The following is a 10661-nucleotide window of genomic DNA, read 5'->3' as shown; positions in this document are numbered from 1 at the left end:
TTGAGTCCATCAAAGCTGCCACCTGGCCAATCCATCTCGTTGGGGGTCTTCCTCTTTTTCTCTGACCCTCCACCTTACCAAACATGATATCCTTTTCCAGTGACTGGTCCCTCCTGACAATATGCCCGAAGTATGAGAGACAAAATTTGGCCATCTTGACCTCCAAGGAGCACTCTGGCTGCATTTCTTCCAGCATGGATCTGTTGGTTCTTTTGGCAGTCCGTGGCACTTTCTATAGTCTCCTCCAACACCATAACTGAAAAGCATAAATTCTTCTATGGTCTTCCTTATTCACTCTCTAGCTTTCACATGAATATGAAGTTATTGAAAATACCATGGCTTGGGTCAGGTGCACCTTAGTCCTCAAGCTGACATCAGCTAACAGAACTTATTTCTATTACCTTTTTTTTAATGGACACTTTGAAAATATATATTCGTTTAAATGTCCAAGGGACATATTTTGCAAGTCAACCTTCTGCCCTCAGGTACATGGCTTTTCTTAGTCCATGGGCCCATAGTCCCCTGCTGCTGTGTCTCTCTATGCCATCACCTCTGCCACCATCCCTGTTGTCACCACTCTTCCACTTTTCTGGTTAGGATCCCTCCCTCCTCTCATGCCCTTCCCTTTTGATGGTCCTAGTGTCCTCTGTTCCTGAATGAAGGAGCAGACCTTCGAGTCTTTTTCTCACAGAACCCCTGGGTGGATTTGAACTACCAACCTTTAGATTAGCAGCTGAGCGCTTAGTCATTGTGTCATCAGTACTTCCTATTGAATGGATGGACATGCAGTTATTAAAATAATATAAGACCAATTGGAATTACTGCTACAATATTATTGAGTTCAAAAGTTAAATGATAGAGCAGTATGCATACAGCCTTTTTATTTCTGTGAAAGAAACAATGGACATATATATATGTGTAGGAGGGACAACATAGGAATATAAGGGAGTTTGCTGGCAACTGCAGTTAAGCCTCAACTGCTAACCAAAAGGTTAGCAGTTTGAATATGAGGTAATTGAAAAGATTGTGGGTGTAAAATGTGAGCATCTGCTTCCATGCGTATGACAGCCTAGGAAACCCAATGGGGCAGTTCCACTCTGTCCTATATAAGCCATGACTTGGCAGTGACTTGACGCCTATGAGTTTAGATAATTTGCTTTTCATTTTTGGAAGGAAGAATATACAGTGTCATGACAGAACGTGGATGGCGTGGATATTTTTCTAGTTCACTAAGGTGGAGTTCTAAGGACCTCTGGTAGCGTAATGGTTATGAATCAGGCTGTGAATTGCAAGGTCAGCAGTTTGAAACTACCAGCTGTTCTGTGGGAGAAAGATGAGGCTTTCTGCTCCCATAAAGATTTATATCCTTGGAAACCCTATACAGGGTCGTTGTGAGTCAGAACCGACTCCACGGCACACAACAACAACAACTAGGTGGCGTTCTGGTTGGGTATTGTAGGATGCACCACAAGGTCTGTTTGAACCATAGGTTGGTTCAAACCCACCAGCCGATCATCAAAAACCCTATAGAGGGTCACTATATGTTGGAACCTACTCAATGGCACATAACAGTAACAACAATTAGGTGGAGTCCTGGCATGGCACTGTCGGAGAAGCATTGGACTGCTAACTGTAAGCCTGGCAAATCGGACTCAGCAGCTACTCCTTGGAAACCATACATAGAGTTACTATGAGTTGGAACCAACTGGCTGGCACTTAACAAGGTGGTCAGTGTGAGTTTGTCTGTTTTCATAAGTTTTCCATTTACAAGGCCACACTTTTTCTTTCCAGGCCAGACATTGACTTTCCATTTAAATATTAAATCATATTGAAGAGCAAAGTGTGCCTAATTAGCAAGATGCTGAGCTGTTCTCTCCATGTTTTCTGGAATAATAAAGGTAGGTTACACCCTGTCTCTCTGCTCCCAGTGTCACCCAAGAAGGCTCAGTCAAGTTCTCTAGTGAATTCATGTTCCTAAGAGGATCGGGAGGTATTGTGTATAGTCTTACTTATTCATACACAGGACTGTTGATTTTTATAATTAGCTTCTTTACACGTGCCATGAACAATGCAGTATATTGCCTAAGAAGACTTGGAACACAAACTCTCATGCTCCCCTCCACCACCCCCCCCCCCTTACCTTTAATGCCAATTCTGACTCCAGACCCAGTGGTCTTTCCCTAAGCTGCCTAAAGAGAATTCTGAACTCCGGAACCCTAGCCTGGTCCTCTTCAGCAGGTGACAGATCTCTCCCTGCTAATTGTTACCATTTGTCCCCAAGCCATAGTTTTCTTTTAAATGAAGCATCTCTCTCAGAATCCCCTCTTGTCCTGTGCTTACAGGCATTTTAGAAGGCAGCAACTGTGTCTGACATGTAAATCAAGTGCAGATGGAAGACATGGGCATTTGCAATTACCCTTGGAGGATAAACACATAATCGGGTATTTTACATTTTATGTGTGGGTCTGCCTATGGACACATCTTTGGGACCTTTTCTAAAAGCCAAAGAGACCTCTGCATTTGAGATAAAGGAGGAAAACTAACTGCCTTCAACTTCCCTCTTGTTATCCTTGGAGGAATGCTATGATTTGCATTTTAGATGTAAATTCATGTAAATTAGCGCTTATGTTGAGAAGAAATCCTACCATTGAGAACAATCTGAATTCATTCTCTAATGCCAGTGTGCATGTGATCCCCATATAATTTCTCAGCATATGGATTAACCCTACAATAAGAATGGTACAGTCATGATTGAGCACACAAGACAATGGAGCCTTAATTTGCCACGAGGATGGGAAATCTAATTATAACGCCTTTTCCAGCATCTGGGACAAGTGAGGCAGAATGCCAGTTGGATCAGTTGGCTGAAGTGTGGGCCATTGAGTATCCATAAAGAGGTCAGTTACAATCGCTTTAATCTTTAATCCAAAGAAAGTACCTTTCCCCCGGCCGGATTACTGCCAGTTGATGCTTTGGTTTTGGTAGAGTAGAATGCACAGGAATCATCCCAAATTAATCACCACTTACAGGCAGATCCTGAACTGCAAGCTCAGTGGTTCAAGCTCACCAGCTGCTCCTTGGAAACCCTAAACAGGGTTGCTATGGGTTGGAATCGACTCAACGGCACTTTACAAAAACAGCAGGCAGATCTTATAGCTGGCCCTGTTTTTGCACATGACAGACATATTGCTGATCACTGTGTCTTATAAGAAAGATCTGAATGTAAGACATTGTGAAGAGTAAAACTGAAGACACAAGTTGAGGTTCTTATTAGAGTTAGAGACAAAGAAGGAAAGGTAGAAAAAGATGGTTCTGATGGATGGAGAGAGGCAAATGCCTACAGATACCCACCTTCTGTATGTGACCTATCAGTATATGGATTTAGAATAAAATTAGAAAAAAAAATCCTCTTGGCATAGAACAATACCTTACAGAGAAAAACTTTGTTCAATAGACGCATTATAAAAAGGTCTCTCATCATGTTTTCCCAAGGAATGTGTGATGCAAAGCAGTCTAAACAAACTGCAGAGGTAAACAGGGGAACTGATCCAGGCAGGATAGTCAGAGAAACAAACTGGTAGCATCTCAGAGAGCTCTTCTGGCAATCGTGAGATTTTAGAGTGGCTGGCAAACACAGTGGGGTTTTCAGTCAACTTGACCCAGATAATTTGATCTTTGTCCTTGGTTCCTTAGGAGAACCTTGTAACTTCTTCAGTTATTGCAATCTTTACTACTCACCAGGGCTCCAGACCACACCTGAGGGTTTATGCTAATTGGATGACTCTTTAGAGGGGCCCAAAAAGACCACCGCATGATATCAACCTCAAGAAGGAGGTCTGGAGGTTGAGTTCAATCTTGAGTTCAATCAATCATGCCATTGTAGTGAGACCCCAGTATGAAAACTCTGAATATGGAGGTTCGTGGGTTTCTTGGTTGGTGGAAGACTGACGCAGAGGAAAGAGTATGGGCCATTCCTTTGGGAATGGAAGGCCCACTTTGGGAACCATCCCAACCTTGCCTTGTGTGTCTTTTCATTTACAGCCTTTCCCTTTTGCTATAATAAAACCATAGTCATAACTGTTGTGCTTTCTTGAGTTCTATGAATCATTCTGGTGAATTAGAGAACTTGATGAGGCAGTACATCATAAGTGAGGAGAGCTTGCAGCCTTCAGACTCATAAACTGATGTCTGAGGATTGGGGGCAGATCTGACCAGCTGGAAGACTGTACTCTGTAACTTGTGAGGTTTGACCTAGCTATAGTGGTAGTAGTTGTGTGCCATGGAGCCATTTCTGACTTAAAGAGACCCTGCAAATAGTGTTTCTGAGGTTGTAAATCTTTGTGGGAGCAGAAAGCCTCACCTTTCTTCTGCAGAGTGGCTGGTAGATTTCACCTGCTTACCTTGAGGTCAGCAACCCAACCACAACTCACTGAACCACAAGGTCTTCTTTAGCTCTGGTGTTTGGGGATAAAATAAATGCATTTGATGCCCAGGATGATGTTATTCTAAGCCTAATATTTCTTATTTTGGAGCAAAATAATGAAACCTTTGCCAAGGATAGGCAGAGAGTCAACAGTGCCAAGAACTGGTGCTATCTTCTAATCCTCATCTAAATCCGAGTCTACCTTGTCTCAAAATGTATAGACATTCATCCCTAATATCGCCAGGCCTGCCTGCTCAGTGCTTAATCTTTAGAGTTTAGAGTTGGCTTTAGAGAAGACAGATGGATAGACACAAAGAGATACTCTTTTGTGTACTTCTATTTATTGATAATTCAAATCACAGAGGAAAGATATGAGACTCATTTTTAAAACCATTTTGGTTATCATTAGATATCCTTGAGTCATTCTGACGCGTGATGACCCTATGCAAAACACAATGAAACATGCCCAGCCCCGCACAACCCTCACAATCCTCAATGTAGTGAGCCCATGTTTGCAGCCAGGCTGTCAATCCCGAGAACATTTGCAAATCTTTTTTTTTTTTTTTTTTAAATCTACCTGGGAAATTTGCACAGATAGCTAGTGCTGATTTTCCTATGTTAGGAGGTTTGAAAGGAAACAAACAAAAACACTGAAATGGTCATTTGCCCTCAGCTCTAACCATTGTTCTGTTCTGAGGTCTTGGGGAGGCCCTGACTGCCCCTCTGTGAGGCCCTGCCAGCATCATCAGTCAGCTGGAGCAATGAGCAGGTGGAGATTAATTAGCACAGAGCCAGCTAATTAGTGGTGAAGAGTGGTCGGCTGGGAAGCTAAGGAGGCTTCAGCCCCTTCAGAAGGAAGCGACCAGGGAATTAAAGGGGAGCTGGTATTAAAATGCAGGCAGAAAGGGTTTAGCTAAATTGTTATGCTCTTTCTGGTGAGGAGAGACCAATAAAGAGAAACATCCCATTGGAAGGCCCACAAATTGAGTGAAAGGGGCAAACCGGAGGAAGGGCACTACAGACAGCACTATGATTTAGAGCTTGAACGATGTGAGCTGGAGGCGAAGGACTTGGATGATTTAGCCTAGAGATGCAATCAACATTTGCAAAAGGAAAGGGACTGTTGTGCTGAGGGTTGTGACCAGCTGTCCTTTTAACTGGTGAGGGCGGACTAAAAGGAGGCAATCCCACAGGGCAGCAAGAGGGAAGGGGTGTAAAGTGAGGGTGCTGGGGGACAGAGAGCCCATAGAAGGTTCTGCTGGTGATGGGTAGAAATGCAGTAATCAGAGGGAGCCCTCCAGGTGAGCTCTTTGGAGACTGGGTTTGCAAGAGAAGACAGGTGCTAGGAAGCGGGTGTCCGGGTGGTGGGAGGGCTGGTGCTGGGGTCTGGGTGTGCAGGGGCAGATGGTGTGGACTGGCCTGGGAGGCAGGAAGGACTGGATGTAGGATTGGGAGGGGCAGGTGCTTTCTGGAGGTGAGGGCTGTCTTGATGTGAGTGAATGCTGACTTGGGGGAGGTTGAGGCAGGGCACAAAGCCAGGGGAGCCCAAGGTACCTTCCCTTACCCCATCGCAGCAAACACATGGTAGCATTCCAGCCTTCACAAAATTCAGGTCAATTCTCCCTTCTGTCTTGCCGCTGATCCACCAGGACCAGACTTCCAGGCAATTTTGAAAGAATGTTTGTAAACAAACAAATAAAACAAACCAATTGCCATGGAGTCTGTGTGTGTCTGAGTAGAGCTACTCCATGGGGTTTCCAAGGCTGTGACCTTTTAGAAGTGGACTGCCAGGTCCTTCTTCTGAGGCACATCTGGGCTTTGCATTCGTCATCCAGAGCTTAATCATTTGTGCCACCAGATACTTCACAATGTGGATAGTCCACAGTAAAACAAAACAAACAAACAAACAAACAAACATCTGTATCAGACTCGTAGCTAAAGGAGTCGCAGACCGTCCTCCAGAAGGAATTTGGAAGGTGATGGCTCTTGATTTTATTAGGAACAACCTCTTTGATCTTTGAGGATAGAGGCTGATTTTTCAGTTTATCTAATGCCACAAAATTCTCTGCTTTCAAAAAGATAGAGAACTCCTCCTGGACTTTGATGGAGACCAGCCCATGATGATGTTATTCTAAGCTTTAATATTTCCTATTTTGGTGCAAAATAATGGAAGATGAAACTACACTTACTGAACCTTTGCCAGGATGGGCAGAGAGTCGATTGTTGTTGTTGTTGTTAACTGCTATCGAGTCAATTTTGACCTATAGCAACTCAGTTAGGGTTTTCAAGGAGCAGCTGGTGAGCTTGAACCACCGACCTTTCAGTTCAAATGACTGATGCATTAGCCCACAGTGCCACACCAGGACAGTCAACAGTGCCACCAACTGGTGCTATCCTCGAATCCTCAACTAAACTTGAATCTTCCTTGTTTCTAATTTTATAAGCATTCATCCCTAATAGTGCCAGGCCTGCCTGCTCAGTGATGAATCTTCTCTGCAGATTTCAGGCTTGGTCATGCTTACTTAACGGAGGAGACAAGAACAATCAATAGATTAATCACGGAGCTTTGCACAATTAGGTGGCAGAACAGCATCCCAGCCCAGCCAAGGCCATCCTGTGCTGGAGATGATTCTGTTTGCTTGTTTAAGTACAAAAGCTTGAGGTCTAGGATAGTGGGAAGTCAGAGGAGACAAGATAGGAAATGCTATGATTAGATGACAGCTTTTTGTTAATCCAAGGGCAGAGATAGATGATGGTGGCCCCATCCACCTTTTGAAGTATTTACCAACTCTGACTATTTACCAACTTTGTCCTAGAGCAATGATTTGGTCAATTATTTTTTAGAACATTAGAATTCTCACGTCATAAGATCAACCATGTTAAAGAGTACAATCAGTGGGCATTGGTTTACTCACAATGTTGTACAACCATCACGACTATCCAATTCCAGAACATTTTCATCACACCCCCAAGCCTCATACCTGTGATCAGTCCCGTCCCCTTCTCCTCTCTCTTCACACTTTGACAACTTGCATTCTGTCTTATAGACTTGCCTATTCTGAACATTTCAGATGACTGGAGCGATAACATATGTGAACTTTTGTGTCTTGCTTCATTCATTTAGAATGATGTTTTCAAGGTTCCTCTATATGAGGGGGCTTCAAAAAATTTGTGGAAAAATGGAATTGAAAGGTATTATAATTTTTCCATGAACTTTTTGAAGGCCCTTAATACTGTCACAGGAATCAATACTTCATCTTTATAAGTGGACTGATAGTCCATTATTTGTTGTTGTTTTCATTAGGTACCATCAAGTTGGTTCCTATATGTAACAACCCTATGCATAACAAAACTGCTCAATCCGGCACCATCCTCACTGCTCCCATGGGTGTTGGTAATGTTTACAAGTAAAATGAAGTCTTTGACAAGTTCAGTCTTTTCTCCATTTATCATGATATTATTTATTGGTTCATGGGTGAGGATTTTTGCGTTCTTTACAAAAAACAGTATAGATTGAGGTGCAACCTGTACTGAAGACTATGGTTTTTAAAAATATTTTTATCTTTATCAGTAAGTATTTTAGTCCTCTTCAACTTTCAGAAAAGTGTTTTTAGGTGCCTTTGAGTCATTATTGACTCACAGAGACCTTATGCACAACAGAAAGATACACTGCCCTGTCATGCACCAATACCACAATCATTGCTACACTACAACTCATTACTGCTGCCACTGTATAAATCCATCAAGATGGGGCAACATGATGTCCTTCTCTAGGGATTGGTGCCTCCTGATAATATGTCCTAAGTATGAAAGACAAAGTCTGGCCAGCCTTGCTTCTAAAGAGCATTCTGGCTGTACTTATTCAACACAGATTTGCTGACAGTCCATTCTACTTTAATGTCTCCATCAACACAATAACTCAAATGCATCAGTTCTGCTATGGTCTTCCTTATTCACTGTCCAGCTTTCGCATGCATATGAAGTTATTGAAAATACCATGGTGTGAGTCAGGCACACCTTAGTTTTTATATTCAACAATGCATATTCCTGTTGTTTCATAACATTAAATTAAAACAAAATTTTTTAAGTTTTTTATTATTAATTGAGTGAAAGTTTACAAGGCAGATCATCAGTTTTACATTCAACAAATCATACACCTTATTTCATTACAATGATAATAATCCCCTCCATGTACTATCAGTTAACAGTATTTCTCTCTATTCACTTTAGCTCTTTTTTTTTTTTTTTTTTTTTTTAAAACACTCAGGCATATATACTAATTTACACCTCCAAAGGGCACATTCTGCAAGCCTGCCTCCTGGCCACCAGCTCTCAGTCCCTCTCTTCCCATGAATCTAGAGTCCTCAGCTGCTCCCTCTCTCCATGTCCCCATCTCTGCCTCCATCTCTGGTGTCTCTGCTTCTCTGGATAAGGTCTCACATTCTCCCTTGATATGGTCCTAGAGTCCTCTGTTTCTGGTCTGTAAGAATATCTCATTAACTTTTGTATCAATTTTTCCTTTTCATTGATTTGATGTTCTTATACAACTGTGGTCTGGTGCTATAGGATAAGTACTGGGCCTCAAGATAACTACAAGGTCAGGGGTTTCTCCCTGGGAAACTGTGTTATGACCTGGAATCAACTTGATGGCACATAAAAACAAACAAACAACATAAATTTCAACATATATTCTCAACTTAACAAACAACAACAAACTAGTGGCGAAGAAGTTCATTCCAAGTCACAGCACCCCCGTGTGTGCATAGTAGAATATCACTTCATAGTGTTTTTAATGACTTATAATGTGATCTTATGCAAACAGTTCACTAGTCTATCTTCAGAGGATACTCTGGGTGGGCATGAACCTCTGTCCTTTCAGTTAGTAATCTAGTGCTTAATTGTTTGCACCACCTGGTTACTCCCCTACTTAACTTACCATTTAAAAAATACACTTGTGTCCTCTCTTTTAACAATTACAGTAACTTAAGCTCCTTGGAAATCCTATAAAAGTCACTGTGAGTTAGAACCGACTCAAGGACACTTAACAACAACAACAACAACAAATGTACTTGAAGTCATTTAATCCACTCCTGCCTTATATACTACTATTATGATGTCATCATCTATTAATCCTACAAATAATATTATTATTATTTTTATATAGTAAGCTTTGTTTAGATTTTTGCATATATTTCTACGTATTTGCCCTTATTTTCTTTTTGCATTTTAAAAGTTCTTTCAGAAATAGCTTTCCCTTTTCCTGCCCTACATCCACACACCACCACGCATCTGTCAGTCTGTCATACTGTGGTGGCCTGTGAGTTGCTGTGATTCTGGAAGCTATGCCACCGGTATTTTAAATACCAGCACGGTCACCCACAGTGGACAGGTTACAGATGAGCTTCCAGACAAAGACAGACTAGGAAGATGGAATGAGAAGTACTTCTGAATATTTGGTCACTGAAAACCTTATGAACAGCAGAGAAACACTGTCAGATATAGTGCCAGAAAATGAGCCCCTTAGATTGGAAGGCACTCAAAATGTGACGAGGGAAGAGCTGCCTCCTCAAAGCAGAGATGACTGTGATGACACGAATGGAGTAAAACCCTTGGGACCTTCATTTGCTGATGGGTCACAACTCAAAATGAAGAGAAACAGCTGTAAACATCCACTAATAATCTGGACATCGAATGTAGGAAATATGAGTCTAGGAAAGCTGGAAATTGTCAAAAATGAAATGGCATACATAAACATCTATATCTTAGGCATTAGTGAGCTGAAATGGACTGGTATTGGCGCTTTTGAATCTGACAACCACATGGTTTACTATGCTGGAAATGACAAATTGAAGAGGAATGGTGTTACATTCATTGTCAAAAAGAACATATCCAGATCAGTCATGAGGTACTGACACTGTCTGTGATAGGATAATATCCATGTGTCTACAGGGAAGCCCACTTAATACCACTATTATTCAAATTTACGCAACAACCACTAAAGCCAGTGAGGATGAAATAGAAGAATTCTACCAACTTCTTCAATATGAAATTGATCAAACATGCAATCAAGACATATTGATCATTACTGGTAATTGGAATGTTAAAGCTGGGAACAAAGAGGAAGAATCAGTAGTTGGAAATTATGGCCTTGGTGATGGAAATGATGCTGGAGAACTCATGATAGAATTCTGCAAAATCAATGATTTGTTATTTCAAATACTTTCTTTAGACAACATTA

Source organism: Chrysochloris asiatica, unplaced genomic scaffold (assembly GCF_000296735.1).
Source record: "Chrysochloris asiatica unplaced genomic scaffold, ChrAsi1.0 scaffold00307, whole genome shotgun sequence".
Classification (NCBI taxonomy): Eukaryota; Metazoa; Chordata; class Mammalia; order Afrosoricida; family Chrysochloridae; genus Chrysochloris; species Chrysochloris asiatica.
The sequence above is the reverse complement of the archived record's forward strand: the minus strand, read 5'-3'. Positions refer to the sequence as shown.